Here is a 17,505-nt window from a genome sequence, read left to right on the forward strand (position 1 = left end):
ATTCAGATCTCTACAAAGGAAAAATCATTTGAGGTCCAAACAGTAGAAAGTAGAAGAAGGGGTAGAAAATCATTCAGGTAATGAATATAAGGGATATCTATCAGTAAGTAGTGACTATTCATTCATAAAGACAGGAGCATGGGGCATAAATCATAATGTCTCAAATGATTAGATACTTTGGGGGAAAATATTGACCTCCTTTCCCAAGTGAGCAGGAACCAAGCTTTTCAATTTGGCCTTGACTGTCAGGAGCAAAGGCTGGGTGAGATCGTGGGCATGGTAGATTCTTCACAGTAGTCTGAAGGAAATACGAAATGAAGACATCATCCTGAAGGGGACAGAAGGGCAACACAGAGAGGGGCCTATATACTGTAAGTGGTAAGAAGGCTAGAGAACGAAACCTAGATCCCAATTGAAAGGTCTACAGTAGAACCACACAAGATAGAGCATGGCTTTAGGAAGCACAGCCACAGTGTAACAGAAGAAAAAGTAACTTGGAAGTTGGGATTAAGGGGGCCTTTATTGAGCACCTTGTACTGTAAAGTAGCTGTGGACAGAGTTGAAAGAGAGAGGAAAGAGAGAGAGAGAGAAAGGGGGGTAGAGAGAGAGAGAGAGAGGGAGAATGAGAGAGGAGGGCAAGACTGATGTCCCAGAGAAACTGGAAAATAATGTGAAGTCAATCATGGGAGGAAAGATAGAGATCCAGTTACTGGAACTATAGAATAAAGTGAGAAATTTTAATGTTATTAGGCTAAAGTAAAAGAGTTATTCCTTCTTTTCTCTCTTTTTTCTTTTTGCCTCTCTAAGTACTTATATTAAGCAAGGATAAATAAAGCTAGTCATTTAACTCCACCCAATGACTCTATGACAAATCATTTCTGTTTTTGAGTAGATGTTTCAAAACAAGAGGAATTTCTTTTAATATGGAGTAATTTTGGAGTACTCACTTCCAAAATTATGCAGTCACTCTAATTTTGTAAATTGAGAGAAGTTTCTTAAAGATGAGTATCTCTGATGCATATGCTTGCATAATTTCTAAATAGCACAATCATATTTAGGAAATATGTTTGCCATAAGATCCAGCATGAAAGTATCTTTAATTATCTATCATAGGATGAAAAAAAAAAATTAGGGCTACATCCAGATTTTAAGATCCAGAAGTGTTTGTACCTATTTTAATTGCCTTTTACCCTGCAGTAATATGAACTTGGTAAGGATGGTTTACAACCATTTTCAAAATGTTTCCCAATCTTAAGGCAATTTTAAAGTAACTCTCCCTTCTTTTAAGTATGTGCCAAGCTTGAAATTGCAACACCAAACTATCAAAAACAGCCACAAAAAAAAAAAAACTAACAAAGAGCCAAAAAGCCAAACTAACAAAAGAGTTATGTTTACTATCTTATACTTTTGTTACTAAGAAAGAGAAGATGGTGTGTTAAAATCATCTGAGATGAAGCCATTGAGAAAATGATAATTAAATGAAATCATTTGAAATACATCTGGCAGTTCATCAAATATAGTATCCTGCTTTAAGTAAAGGCGAATACATGATGCTCTAGTGTGGTGTTTGAAATGGGGCTACTGCAACTGAGGAACTGAATTTGAATTTATTTAATTCTAATTTTCTTATCTACATTTCGGATAGCATGGCTGTAGAGAAAGTGAAAGTTGATATGTCAGTGAAGAGAAGAAACGTTCTCTTCATGCTACACTTCACTGAAGAGTTGAGGGGAAATTTTTTAAAAGCATCTTACAACAGGTTCAAAATGGAAAATAAACTGAAATTAGTAGAAAGGGTAGTTTAAGTCAACCATACATTAGTATTTTGCTGTCTACTCACACATACGGGATTATGGGAACATTTTACAGGAATTATGGGTCCAAGAGCAAAAGAGAATATAAAAACTTAGAAAATATGAGATATTAGTATCAACACAATTGCACTTATTTGGGGGAAAAGTAAATGGTTTTTGCGAACCACGACCTGATCCGTGCTTTGTTTCGAAACTATTAGGGAAATATGGTTACATAATGGTTTCAGTCTTCCCAAATTTACAAGTTACCCGTTTAAAACCTTGGAGTCTCCTCTGTACCTCATGCCACTCAAGAGATACAAGAATTTCAACTTTGGGGCACCTGAATGGCTCAGTCAGTTAAGCATCCTGATCTCAGGTCATGATCTCGATTTCGCGAGTTCAAGCACTGCGTTGAGCTTTGTGCTGACAGCTCAGAGCCTGGAGCCTGCTTCAGATTCTGTTTCCCAATCTCTCCCTGCCCCTCCCCCCCACAGGTTCCGTCTCTCTCTCAAAAATAAATAAAACCTTTTAAAAAAGTAAAAATAAAATGGGGTGCCTGGGTGGCTCAGTTGGTTATGCTTCTGACTCTTGGTTTTGGCTCAGGTCATGATCTCACAGTTCATGAGATCGAGCCCCACATTGGGCTCTGTGCTGAAAGCTCAGAGCCTGGGGCCTGCTGTAGATTCTGTGTCTCCCTCTCTGTCTCTCTGCCCCTCTCCTGCTCACTCTCTCTGTCTCTATCAAAAATAAATAAAATTAAAAAAGAATTTTTAAAAATTAAAAAAAAGAATTTCAACTTTAATCTTACTAGAAATCGATATCTTTATTCAGGTAACAGCCCCTGATTTTTCACTATATGAAGACCTTTGGACAAGGTAGCGATAGGAATTAGGAAAAAAAAAAAAAAAAAGAAACTAAGTAGGAAGACAAAACTATGCAGGTATCAAATGTTTGATAAACTAACAAAAGGCATCAACAGTAAGAGAGTGACCTGCTGAGTACCTGGGAGGATTCCCGAGCTGTAAACTGTAGGAAACACTGCTGAGTGCTTGAAAACCAAGAAATGAGGGTGTGACAGCGACCCCTGGGTCTTCTGGAGCCTCAGATGCATGTATTCGTCTGTATGAGTACAAATGCCTGTGGACAGCCCATCCTCTATTATTTCTCTTTCTATAATCTGCCCTTTGCCTAAACCTGAACTGATGAAACCGGATTAGAGCTGATAAGAACTGAAGTGAGAGGAAGGATAGGTTGTCATTGTCCCTTGATGTCCTTGTTCTCCTTGCTTTTGTTTTCCCATTTTCACTCAGCACCAGTAGCCACTGGGTGTTGTGACTGTGATGTGAGTGTGAACCCTCCACCTGAAGGTCACTGAAACTTGTCTCAGGTCCGAATGGCCTACGTTATTATGAAGTTGAACCACTCAAAATTACCAATATCCTATCATTTTTTTACCTACAAAAGTGGTAATTTCAAATGTTCAAATTATAATATTGGTAGGTGTAATTCAAAGAATCTTGATTTTAGTAATAATTATTATAAAAATAAAATTAATGTATACATTATTGTTTCAAATAGTATTTTGAAAGAAAAGCAATTTGTTTCAATTTCACATAACATAGAAAATTTAAATCCTTTCCATTTGCCAATCTTTGTTATTATAATAGGAAATAGTGAGACATGGTCCCAATTTCTTATCTAAGTCTTACTTTCATTTGTGTGTCTCCCTCATTCACAAAATAAAGATTCTGGTTTTATAGTAAACAAAATGGACTACTAGTCTCTTTGGAACTTCAGCTTTCTTAATTGGATCATCTCCTTAATAATCTCTTTTTTAATGCTATCTTATAATGTGAAGTATTATCAAATATCAGTAAGGTGATTTAATTTAATAACAGAGAAAATCTTTTAGGCTAAGAAGTAGAGTTAAGAATATGTAATGAAAATTACAGAAAGAATATTTTAATGAGTGGTAATGTGCACTAATACGAAAAGATATTCAAGATATGTTAAAGTGACAAAAAGCAAGGCACGGAATACTGTATGATTTTCTGTCTTTTGTGAAAGACAGAGGAGAAAATGAACATATCTCCATAAAAACAGTAGCAGCATATATAATAAACTAGTAAAAGTGATGAAGAGGATGAAAGCAGGGTGGAAGCAAGAATAGTAACTGTAGGGACACCTGGGTGGCTCAGTCAGTTAAATGTCCGACTGTTTTTTGGTTCAGGTCATGATCTCACAGTTCGTGAGTTTGATACCCACGTCGGGCTCTGCACTGGCAGCACGGAAGCCTGCTTGGGATTCTTTCTCTCTCCCTGTCTCTGAGCCTCCCCTACTTTCTCCCCAAATAAATAAATAAACATTAAAAAAGGGAATAATAACTATATATGTCTTTATAAGTTAAAAGTTAAAAGATATCCTTGTAGGTATTTAATTGGCACCAGTTTATAATTTTAATGGTTTCAATATACAGCTGTTACAGAGATGCCTGGGTTTAGCTATAGCAGCATTTTAGGAAAGAAATTCTCACAAATGTTATGTGAAAGATAACTAATATTTAGTACAATGGTTCTCAAATTTTATTGTGCATAAAATCTCCCAGATGCTTTGCTAAAAATCCATATTCTTGGTGCCTAACCCAGATTATAAATTAATAGGTTTGAAGTAGAGTTTAAGAATATGAATTTTAATAAACCCTAGGTAATGGTCATCCAAAAATTTATTGACCCTACTTTAAGTAATACTGTTTTATATTAGGGTATCTAATATCTTTACATTTTAATGCTATTGCAACATTAATATGTTCTCAAATATTAAGAGAATAAATGTCTAAAAATAGTTTTTTCTTAAAAGGAATTGTTTTTTTTGATCATGATTTTTTGCTCATTAGCTAATTTACAAGTTAATATTTAGAAGTCCAAATCTTTCTTTATATGTGACATTAACTGGTAAGGTTATATAATAAGCCATAAGAAGACAGTAAAGAACATTATAGGTTTATCATTCAAATCATAAAGAAAGGCTCTATAGCAATTACAGAGTAAAATTGAAACTTTTAAAGTGAGTAGTAGACATTGTGAATCTTCATACCTGTTCATCTCCTGAACTTCATTTCAACATTTAGGAAGTTCTCTCAAGTGTTAAGAGGCAGAACCTACCCTTAGATTCAGAAGCTGGATACTCTCTTTTCAAAACATTATTTAGAGCTGCAACCAGACATGTAGAAAGCCTAGAAAAAGCAAAAGTGGGTACAAGTAGGTTAAAAGAAAAGTAGGTAGCAGCAGGATTGGCTAAATCAAATTTTACACATTAATAAAGACTATGACCATGTTAGTAACATTTGATCTATAAATAAGGGATGGGGAGGCACCTGGGCGGCTCAGTCGGTTAAGTGTCTGACTTTGGCTGAGGTCATCACCTCACAGTTTGTGAGTTCGAAGCCCTGCATCAGGTTCTGTGCTGATAGCTCAGAGCATGGAGCCTGTTTGAGATTTTGTGTCTCCCTCTCTCTCTGCCCCTCACCTGTTCACATTTGCTCTCCTTCTCTCTCTCTCTCAAAAATAAACATTAAAAAATTAAAAACATAATAAAAATAATAAAAATAAAGGTTGGTAATTTTAACATTCTACTGTTAGAAATACACTGATCTGTGTTAAAGGTGATCAGCAATTTCTAGTAGTTGTTTCCTTGGTGATATGATATTCATTACTGGAACATCTTTTTTTTAATGTTTATTTATGTTTGAGAGACAGAGAGACAGAGCACGAGTGGGGGAGGGGAAGAGAGAGAGGGAGACACAAAATCCAAAGCAGACTCCGAGCTCTGAGCTGCCAGCACAAAGCCTGACATGGGACTTGAAGTCATAAACCATGAGATCATGACTTGAGCCGAAGTCAGATGCTTAACCAACTGAATCACTAGGGCGCCCCATTACTGGAACATCTTTTCAGCATATCATTTCACAAGATGTAAACATTAAACTATTTCATGCCCATGGTTTGTATATTGACTTAGTTTCTCATTGATATTTACTAAATATTAAGACTGCTTTCATTTATGACTAATCTTCTTTTACAGTAACTTTTAGCTACCAGCAGATAAGGTTTTTTCTTTATACCTTGTCATGAAGTTATTTGCATGAAAATATGTAAATGTGTAATTGGTACTTCTATTTTAACACACTTTGCTTTAGTATTTTTTTTAAATTTTTTAAATGTTTTTTTAATTTATTTTTGAGACAGAGAGACAGAGCGTGAGCAGGGGAGGGGCAGAGAGAGAGGGAGACACAGAATCTGAAGCAGGCTCCAGGCTCTGAGCTGTCAGCACAGAGCCCGACGCGTGGCTCAAACTCACAGACCTCGAGATCATGACCTGAGCTGAAGTCAGACACTTAACCGACTGAGCCACCCAGGCGCCCCTGCTTTAGTATTTTTAAGTGAAATAAGCAATAATTTCTCTGTAAAGAGAAATATGCTAAAATGTTTCACAAGTATTTTCATAACATTGTGTTTTATATGGTAGGTTTTCTCAAAAGAGAAATCATTTCCATATATCGCATTTTGAAAATGAATATGTCCAGGTATCCCAGAAAACATGGATTGTAATCATATATAGATTACTGATTTAAAATTGTCCCAGGCTTATAGAAAAAGGAATATTGTTGCAAAGGTATCCAATTCAACAGATTTCCAATGCAGGGCGTTATTATGTCTTCACATGAACTTTTATTGAAGAATTCTCACTGGGAAATAAGTAAACACTAAGAGAGCCCAAGCTATGAAAAATCCATTTAGACCACTTTGAATATCATGCTAGATGCTATTAGACATTTATAAAGTGATTCATGTTGACACTCAGGAGTTCCGATTTATTTATTTTATATAATAAAAACACAACTTTCCATGAAAATTTGATGCAATATAAGAATTACTCTGAAAATTCAGTTTTTTTCATTTAAAAAGTTCCAATTGAATTACCACTTCCAGTAGAAATACTCATAAAGTTGTCAGTTTGTGTCAGCAAACTTCATGAGAAAGGCAATGTAAATTTTAAAATAAAGCAAATTTAACCTACTATTTATAGCAACTTTTCTTAAAGTGATATTCTTTTTTAAAAAAATGTTTTTTTAATGTTTATTTGTTTTTGAGAGACAGAACATGAGTGGGGCAGGGGCAGAGAAAGAGGGAGACACATAATCTGAAGCAGGCTCCAGGCTCCGAGCTGTCAGCACAGAGCCCCACATTTGGCTCGAACCCAAGAACTGCGAGATCATGACCTTAGCTGAAGGTGGATGCTTAACTGACCAAACCACCCAGGTTCCCCGGCACATGTATACTTTTAAATGTATGTATGTTTTATTGGAAAAGAGTGAATAGATTTTTGGTTTTATGTAATGCAGGCTGTGTAATTTAGACTGCAACTTACACATAACACAATTTTAAAACTATACAAAATATTTCAAATACCTTCTCTAGAATATTCAAGAGAAAACAACAGTACTCTGACAAATAGCAACAGGTTGACAGTTGTCCCCTCAGTAGCGAAAGGAAATCAAAAGACTGTAATAATTTATCAATATGCTGAAACTAAACATCTTTTATCTAAAAGAAACTCCTTTCAGTATGGGACCTAAAATAAAGCCATTCTCAAACCAAAAATGAAAGAATTCACCACTAGCAGACTGATGCTAAAGGAAATTCTACCAGATAACAAGTGAATAATGCAGGGAAAAACAAAAAAAAAAAAAAAAAAACAAAAACGAAGAGCACGGAAGCTACCACATATGTGGGACAACTAAATTAACATTGGCTTGTAAACTAATAATAAATATAACAAGAGTAATAATAATGTTTCATGGCATTTAAAAGTATATAGTGTGGTGTTAGCCTGGGGATACAGAAATAGGTGAGTGGGATAGAGCGTCTAGTAACGACTCAGTGATGTATATATACTTGGCATATGACAGACATGGTTTTGCATAGAAGCGCAAAAATAAATGGTCTTCAGACAATTAAGTATTCATGTGGAAAAATGAAATAGGGCTCTCCTCCAGACTACCAATATTCACAGAACTAAATGTAGAAGAGAAAAACGATAGACAATAGAGATTTTAGGAGATAATAAGGAATATCCTGATAATATTTGGACAGGAAAATATTTCCAAAACAGGATGGAAAAATAAATAATGATAAAGAAAAGATTTATAAATTCAGCTACATTAAAAGTCAGAATTTCTGGGGCGCCTGGGTGGCTCAGTTGGTTAAGCGTCTGCCTCTTGATTTCTGCTCAGGTCATTTCTCAGGGTTAGTGAGTTTCAGCCCTGCATCAGGCTCTGCATTGACCATGTGAATGGAGGCTGCCTGGAATTCTCTCTCTCTCCCTCTCTTTCTGCCCCTCCCCTGCTCTCTTTCTCTCTTTCTGTCTCTCAAAATAAATAAATAAACTTTAGAAAAAAAATCTAAAGAAAAAAAAGTAAGAACTTCTATTAAGGGCACCATTGGGGGTGTAAACATGCAAATCACATAACAGAATACAGTTAACAGCATATACAAAGAGCTTGCTTCCAGTACATATAAAGAATGCCTACAAATCTTAAACAGAAAAAGGCAACCCAAAGGAAAACTAGCAAAGATGAAGAACGGCCACTTCACAAAAGAGAATATGTAATTGGCTGATCTACACATAAAAAGGTACAACCTCATTATAAATCAGGGAGTTTAAAATTAAACTCCTAGTGAATTATCACTATGCAGGCACCAAAATGGAAATAATAAAAATATGACAGAAAGCATTAGAAAGAATGTGGAACAACAGGAATTCGTACGACGCTCCTAGGAAGATAAACTGGTACGATTACTTTGTAAAAAGCACCCTGAAATTATCTACTAAAGTTGAAAATATACAAAGCCTAAGGCAAGCAAATCTACTCTTATACCTTGAGCCATGGAAATTGCAGGCATATGGACCCCTAGGAAATAAGCATGAGTATGTGGATAGCAGCCTTGTAGGAGTGCCCTAAAAATCCATCAATAGCAAAATAGATAAATATATCTTGATTCATTCATACAACGGAATCAGATAAAATAAAAGGAATGAATGGAACTGAAACATTATTGACAAAATTGTAAAAGCAGTACAGAGCAACAGAAGTCAAACACAGAAGAAATACATGTATTTCCTTGGTTTTTTTTTAACTTTATTTATTTACTTTGAGATAGTGCATGCGTGTGAGCAGGGGAGAGACAGTGAGAGAGGGAGAGACAGAATCCCAAGTGGGCTCCGTGCTGACACCACAGATGGTGCAGGGCTCCATCTCATGAACCTTGAGAGCATGACCTGAACAGAAATCAAGAGTCAGATGCTTAACTGACTGAGCCACCCAGACACCCCAGAAATACATGTATTTCTGCATGATTTAATTTGTATAAAGTTTTAGAATAGCAAAAACTAAGTTATGGTACTTAGGAATGCATTTTGGGGTTTAGAAATATAGAGAAAAACAAGGAAATGATTACATAAAAGTTGAGGAAGGGAGGTGGAGAGTAGAAAAGGGCAATTGGGGAACTTCTGGGAACTCACAATGTTCTCTTGACCTGGGTAGTTTAATTGCTGTTCACTTTTTAATAATTTGAAACTGTGTACATTTATGTTTTGTATATTTTTTCTGTGTGTAACTTCATCATATTTTAAAAGAGATAAAAATTTTAATGCAAATAACTAAATTCTGGAAATCAAATATTTAGACACAAAAGCTGAAATGGTATAAAGATTAAGAAAATAGGAACATGAAAAAATTATATGACATACTTCAAAGGAGGTTGATAGATCTAAAAGTATAAATTAATATAGTACTTGAATTGAATATTTAAAACACTCTTAAGATCCCATAGGAGAAACAGTAAACAACTTGACAAATCTGGGAAGTAGATTTTTTTATTTTTGTTTTTAAAATCTCAGTCTTCTGACTTATGCTAATACTAACTTTCCTGTAATAAAGTATGTGGGAAAAAGGCCCTGCGCCCCCTACTTCTGAGCACACCAAAGAAAATAAATTTGTCTTCCATTACAGAAAAGAGTGATTAAGAAGTAGAATGAGAGGGGAAAATATAAGGCAGTAACAACTAGAGAAAAAGGGTTTATGGCATTAATATTATTTTTAATGGTAATGCTAATGAGGCGTAATAAAGAATCATGATTTTATGATTAAATAGTGACTGAAGGGAAAATCTCAGGCCATAAATGTGATGTCAAAAACTGACCAAGAAGGTAAAACACATCAAATAAAACAGGCAGAAAAAAATGCTGTAAGAGAACAATGAAAATCTGTATACCGTATCTCTAAGAGACAGAGATATGGAATTAATACATAGTGTGTGTGTGGAATTTCAATTTCTGTCTATAGCTTCAAGAATGAGAATATAATTGTAATGTAGACAACATTAAATCTTCATTATAATAAAAAAGTATGAAAGTTGCATGAGGATGAAAAAAGGAATAATATAGTAGAGTGAATTGTAAAGAACTATTAAAACTGAGAACAGCTCCAAAATGGAGTCACTTATGCAAACCCCTGGTCACCCAACTGAGACTTGACTTAATTATGGTTCGGTTCTCCCAGAAATGGAATCTTAAACCGGATAATTAGGAATCACCTGATCAGCACAAGTTAGGTAAGGAAAGTAACCTTGAAATAACCAAGTGCTATTTTGCCTGGTATAACTTCCTTGTCCCTGTTCCCCTCTGCCTGTAAAAGTCTTTCATTAAAAACAAACAACAACAACAAAATTATATATATATATATATATATATATATATATATTTAATATTTATTTAGTTTTGAGAGAGAGACAGAGCATGAGCGGGGGAGGGACAGAGAGAGAGGGAGACACAGAATCCAAAGCAGGCTCCAGGCTCTGAGCTGTCAGCACAGAGCCAGATGCAGGGCTCGAACTTGCTAGCCATGAAATCATGATCTGAGCTGAATTCGGACACTTAACCAACTGAGCCTCCCAGGCGTCCCTGAAAGTTCATTTTAGACAGCTCCTTGGAGTTCCTTTCTATCTGCAGGATTAGATGCCACTGATTCATGAATTATTAAACAAAGCCAATGAGATCTTTAAAATGTACTCAGTTGAATTTTTTTTAATGGCCAAAATAAATTTTTTCTTTGCCTTTTAAGGCATCAATATCCACCTGCTCCCACCTCCATGAAAATTCCTTATTTAAAGGGATTCTGCTCCTCGGCTATCCTTCAAATGTACATATTTTCTGTGGTTCCATCCTTGAGCCTCTTCTATTTTTTCTCTGTTTTCCTTGATGTGATTAAAATCATCCTTTCAAGTGATTAAAATCACCTATATATCACTGATTTCCAAACACAGCCCTTATTTCTGTTGTTCTCATTGCCTGCTGGATATTTCAACCCAATCCCTCCATTTTCCATTTCCCCAACGGAATATATAACTTTTCTGTGCAGAATCACAATTCTGAAATCAGAAATTCTGAATCAGAATTTCTTACATGTGTGATTTTGGCAAACAGTATTAACCATGCATGTAAGTAATTCACGTAGAAATCTTGAAAAATTCCCTGAGCTCCCTTTTCTCCGTCAGTGACATTTTCAACCTTCTCCTCATATACACACACAGAGATCATCATCATCATCTTCACCTTTGCCATTCTTACCAACACTCTCCACATAATTTTGTTCTCTATGACACTGCCAAAATTCCCTTCTTAAAAAGCAAGCCTGAATGTATAATATAGTTGCCTGCTTCATGTTCTCTACTACTTCATAATTCTTCTGCTTGTCACTTAGAGAATTTTTAAGCCAGCATATAACAACCTAGTTTTATATCTAGTTTTCTACTTCGTTTACATGCCCATCTCTACCAGAATGTAAATGCCTCAAGAGTCACTCATGGGCTTCAATCCTCAAAATAATCAATATAAAATACCAGAAATGTATGGACTGGATGCATTCTTTGCATGGTTGCTTGCTGTAGACTGAGCATGCTTTAAAGCAGGAATTATTATTTTTTTAAATAGTTTATTTTTTACTTTACATCCAAGTTAGTTAGCATATAGTGCAACAATGATTTCAGGAGTATATTCCTTAATGCCTGTTGCCCATTTAGCCCATCCCCTTCCCAGAACCCCTCCAGAAACCCTCTGTTTGTTCTCTATATTTAATAAGAGTCTCTTGTGTTTTGTCCCCCTCCCTGTTTTTGTATTATTTTTGCTTCCCTTCCCTTATGTTCATCTGTTTTGTATCTTAAATCCCTCATATGAGTGAAGTCATATGATATTTGTCTTTCTCTGACTGACTAATTTCACTTAGCGTAATACCCTCTAGCTCCATCCATGTAGTTGCAAATGGCAAGATTTCATTCTTTTTGATTGCTGAGTAACCCTCCATTGTATATACATACCACATCTTCTTTACCCATTCATCCATTGGTGGATATTTGGGCTCTTTCCATACTTTGGCTATTGTTGATAGTGCTGTTAAAGGAGGAATTATTAACCTAGGGTCCTTGGATCCCAATGGGGTCCATGGATAGAATTTGCAGGTCAGCAAACTTAGTTCGAAAAATATGTACTTGATTTTCACTAACCTCTGACTAAAGTTAGCGCTGTCTTCAAACCATAAATTATAACTTTGACACTAATAAAATCATAGATTTATTCATATTATATATGAGTTATTATAGATATACTGAAATATCTTTAAGCCCATAACTACTTTGGAATAAGGCTACTATGAGATCCATCCTAAACTATTCTATGTAATATGTTAATAATCATAAGCATATATTACTGCATGAAAATTTAAAATATTTTGGTAAACATATTCCACAGTAGTACATCCTTTGCATTTCATTTTAGTTTTTTATTATTCATTAAACTGTGAAAAAGAAGCGGGGGGTACCTGGGTGGCTCAGTCAGTTAAGTGTCAGACTTCAGCTCAGGTCATGACCTTAAGGTTCCTGACTTCCTGGACCACGCTGGGGCCTGAGCTGACAGGGTGGAGCCTGCTTCAGATCCCCTGCCTCCCTCTCTCTCTGCCCCTCCCCCATTTGCTAGATAGGCATGTACTCTCTCTTTCTCTCAAAAGTAAATAAATATTTAAAAATTTTAAATCTGAGAAAGAAGGGTCCCATAGACTGCAACTGATGACCAGGTGGCCCATGCCACTAAAAATGTTTGGAATAGCTGTTTTAAAAATGAAATGAACAGAACACACCATTAAGAGATTTATTCACCATTAAGAGATTTATTTTGATTCTTCTATTAGATAAAGAGCTCTTTTTTTCTACACACAAAATCACTAAAGATGGACCAATAAATAAGTTGAGTAAAAAACCCCCAAAACCTCAAAGGATGTGAAGGCCAGCAACATAAGCAGAAAGAAGAGGAATTACTATCAATGCCTACCCAAGGAGACAAAGAGAGGCATGAGTAGAAAGAAAGGTAAACTACAAAACTAAAATTAAAATATAAGAATGTATAGCAAGGGCTAAAAAACCCTTGGATAATGGAAATAAATGGACATTGAGTTGTTTAATTAGAATGTCTAAGTCTCCTGGAAAATACATAACAAGACAGAAGCATTTCCAAAGAAAATGGTTTGCTGAGATGGATAAACAAGAAGATTTGAGGCACTTAAGAATACAAATAAAGACCAAGAAACAAATAGAATAAAACCCAAAATAAGATAAAACGAATAAACACAGGCCTAACTTGTAAGTTCGTGAATTGTTATAAATTCCACATGGAAGAGAACTTCATTGTCAAATATCAAGTCACAATTATATAGTTTCCTTAAATAAAACTGTTATTAGTTTTATGCATTTAAACTATCTCCTTAGGAAATTCAACTTCAGTTATATTGTCATTATTGTCATATTTTGAATTTCCTGCTTTAGCTTTTATTAGGTTTTATTCACATTCAAAATATAGGCCAACCACACTAAGTACCTGTTATCTACCCTATTTACCACTATCCAGTGATAAAGTATCTTTGGATCTTTTTACCTGTATTTCTTACTACCAAGAACAGAGAATGAGAAGAGATGGGAACAAGTATTTACCCAATGAAAGAGACACTATTTCACAACCATTAAAAACTATGACTGGGGCGCCTGGGTGGCTCAGTCAGTTAAGCGTACAACTTCAGCTCAGTTCATGATTTCGCAGTCCATGAGTTCGAGTCCCGCATGGGGCTCTGTGTTGACAGCTCAGAGCCTATAGTCTGCTTCAGATTCTGTGGGTCTCCCTGTCTCTCTGCCCCTCCCCCACTCACACTATGTCTTTCTCTGTCTCTCAAAAATGAATAAATGTTAAAAATAAATAAACATTCTCTCTCCCTCTCTCTTTGCCCCTCCCCCCTCACTCTTAAAAAAATATTTTTGACTGACTGTACTCTGCTTATATACAAAGGTGCCACGTGTCATTCTTTAAATATTGCATGATACATTGAGTATTATTCTGGGTCTAGTTAGGCCCTGTGTTAGTTACTAAGGATAAAAAGGAAAAAAAAGCAGACACCATCAGTACCTTCATGAACTCGTCATCTAGGTAGACGTCACATTCAATCAAATCAACACACAATATATAATTTAATATGGCAAGTGCTACAAACACTATAAAGGAAAGATACATGGCGTACACAGGGAGAAATAACCTAGTCTGAATCCCTAAGGAAATGATATTTGTGCTAAGATCTGAATGATGAGTTGGCTAGGTGTTGAGGGAGGTGCATTAGAGGATGGGGTGGCACAGACTCAGATTGAGAATGAATATGATATAACCCAAGAAATGAAAGGTAATCAATGATGTGTACTGAGCATGAGGTAGGTGGCAAGAGGTAAAGCAGAAGAGATCACACAAAACTTTATAGATAGTTTGACCATATACTACAGTTACCTTGAATAGTCTGAGTTTAAGATCAGTAATAATTAAGAATAATAATTAGTAATTAATGTTGCCCTTTCCAGTCTCGGAATTATTCCTCATTGGTGATATATTATTATTCTACTTCTCTTTAGAAGTATGATAGGATCATGGTATTAGTTAGGAATTGCACTTGGTTGCTAGTATCCCATGTCAGAAATAATAACAGCTTTAAAAAAAAAGATAGAAGTTTAATTTTCTCTCTCTCTCTCTCTCATACACACACACACACACACACACACACACACACACACACAAAGTACAGATATAGAAAGTCCTGATGATCTGATGCAGTTATCTTCTTTGTCTCTCAACATTCCTAGATTATGGTTTCTCCTTTTTGTCATTGCATGGTCCTGGATGACTTTTTAAGTCCCAGCCATCATGTCCACATTCCAGGCAAGATAAAGGAAGAATAAGAAAAAAACAATAAAAATAAAACAACAAGGTCTATATCATATTAAGGAGGCTTCACAAAAGACTGAGGTTAGGAGGTTAAAAAACCTTCCGTTTATGTTTCATTGACAGGAATTTAGTCACATGGTATCACTTAGTTGCAAAAAAGGCTTTCTAGTTGAGCACACTGCCACCTCATCAAATGGAGGGAGTAGATATTGAGTAGGGAATTAGCAATTCCTGCAAAAAAACACATTAACAGTTTTTTATTCTAAATGAAATGGAAACCATGAAGAGATTTATGTTTTTAATTACTATGCTTTCCTACCTTTCTCTCTACAAGAAGCATCCTTGATTCCTTCAACCGTAAGAAATTGCTTCATACACTCTAGCCTGAATTGCTATACTGCTTGATCTGGACTTGTAGCCAGTCATTTCTAGCCACGATTAGTTATAATTATTTATAAAAATGTTGTAATTAGATTACCTACTAGGTGGTAAAATTCTCCGAGGCAAGGACTGCTTCTCATTCATTTTTTTTCCTATGACCTAAAAGACCATAGTTCTATTGTTTATTGGGTAGTAGCACAAACCCTACAGTCACGGTCTTGAGTAGACTCGATGTTACTGATTGGCTGTGTGACTTGAGCACAGCCACTAAAATTTATATGCCTGTCTCCTTGCAAAATGGAGTAGAAATCTTTCTTGTATGTTTGTTATAAAGATTAAATGAGATGATGTACATAAAAATTTTAATATAGCTCCTGATGTATAGTGAGAACTCATGAAATATTGATTATTTCCATTTTTCCAGCACATAATAAGGCCTCAGTAAATATCTGTTGAATTCTAGTGGGGCGCCTGGGTGGCTCAGTTGGTTGAGCATCCGACTTCCACTCAGGTCATGATCTCACAGTTCATGGGTTTGAGCCCCACAACCAGCTCTGTGCTGACAGCTCAGAGCCTGGAGCCTGCTTTGAATTCTGTGTCTCCTTCTCTCTCTGACTCTCCCTGCTCACACTTTCTCTCTCTCTCTCTCTTAAAAGTAAACAAACATTAAAAAATTTTTAAAAATATTTGTTGAATTATTGATTCTGTTTTTGAGATTATATATTGATCTGGTTGGTAAAAAGCACAGAAGAGGCCATACCTAGTTAAAGTCACAGGAAAATATTTTAAAATATAATGGCAATCAAGCAGTTCTACTTTAAGGTAAAATGACTAATTATCCATTCAAATTTTAACTCTCAAGGAATAGCTGTCAATTATTACCCAGTAGTTTATTCTTACGCATGTAAGAATGACATTCATGAGATAATATCAGATAGGGAAGACAAGGGGCAGCTTTATTTGAAAATTTACCCAGAATATTGTAAGATTTCCATCTATAAAAATGAATAATAAATCAAAACCCAAGATTAAGGCTAATTATATTTGTAATTTAGGAAATGAAAATAAGAAATATTAAACATAATTATTCAAATTAAATCAATTGGGACTGAGAACAAATGGGTTTATGGGTTGTTTATTGTTCTAAACAGCAACAAGAAAACCAGATGTTTTCTAAGAAATAGGCAGCAGATAATTATTTTCATCCAACCCTGGATTGTAGTCTTTATAGATTGCCCTCCTTTGATTCTCATGTTGAAATAGTTAATGAAGGATGTTATGACTAAGTTACGCAAATAATATTGCATGCTTGAATTTCTTTTCTTCGACTATTGAAAAGTACAAGTACTATATCATCCTCTCCTGTTATATTTATTTTTGGCTACATGGGAAATGCTATATGAACTACAAATCATTGCTATAGTGGAAATACAAACATATGTCTGTATTTTTTCTCCAAAAACTTCCCCAAAAGAAAGTTATTGTATTACTCTGGATGGGGAAGGGAGGCATTACTTTAAATGAATCTGCATAGCATTTAAAATGCCACACATGCCTTACTTACATGGTTTCTCTTTATCCTTCACCTTCTTAGACTTTCACTCTCTCAGAAGATTTTAACAGAATACTGATAATAATACTAACACTCTTGAAATGCTGAAGGGGAAATAAGATTAGAGGTAGGGAAATCATTTAGAAGAGTATTTTAATCATCCAGGTGTAGCTTGATGAAGTCTTGAGTTGGGATTAGTTTCTGTTATCTAAAAATAAACTTTTTATCCTTTATAAATTTTTAGTTCAAGTTCTGGTAGTAAAGGTGTTTCTCATAAAATGGACTCACAATTTAATGAAGCAGTAAGCCATCCAAATCTGAAATGTATAGGGAGAAAGTAGGTGATATACTCAGAGTTACTAGAGTTGAAACATAAATTCATTTGATTTCATGAGTCCTGGAGCCTCTGTGTGA

General features: G+C 35.3%; 1 long non-coding RNA gene across 1 annotated transcript in view; it reads right to left on the reverse strand.

Moving 5' to 3' along the window:
• Positions 1-17,505, reverse strand: part of LOC124501112 (uncharacterized) — a 213,607-nt gene that overhangs the window by 178,126 nt on the left and 17,976 nt on the right. Inside the window, exon 2 of the long non-coding RNA XR_006959708.1 lies at positions 4,890-5,028. This is a non-coding gene — a long non-coding RNA (uncharacterized LOC124501112). The remainder of the gene's footprint in view (positions 1-4,889; positions 5,029-17,505) is intronic.

Source organism: Lynx rufus, unplaced genomic scaffold (genome assembly GCF_022079265.1).
Source record: "Lynx rufus isolate CCGP_SWC_20201006 ecotype Redwood Valley unplaced genomic scaffold, mLynRuf1.p SCAF_7, whole genome shotgun sequence".
NCBI classification, from domain to species: domain Eukaryota; kingdom Metazoa; phylum Chordata; class Mammalia; order Carnivora; family Felidae; genus Lynx; species Lynx rufus.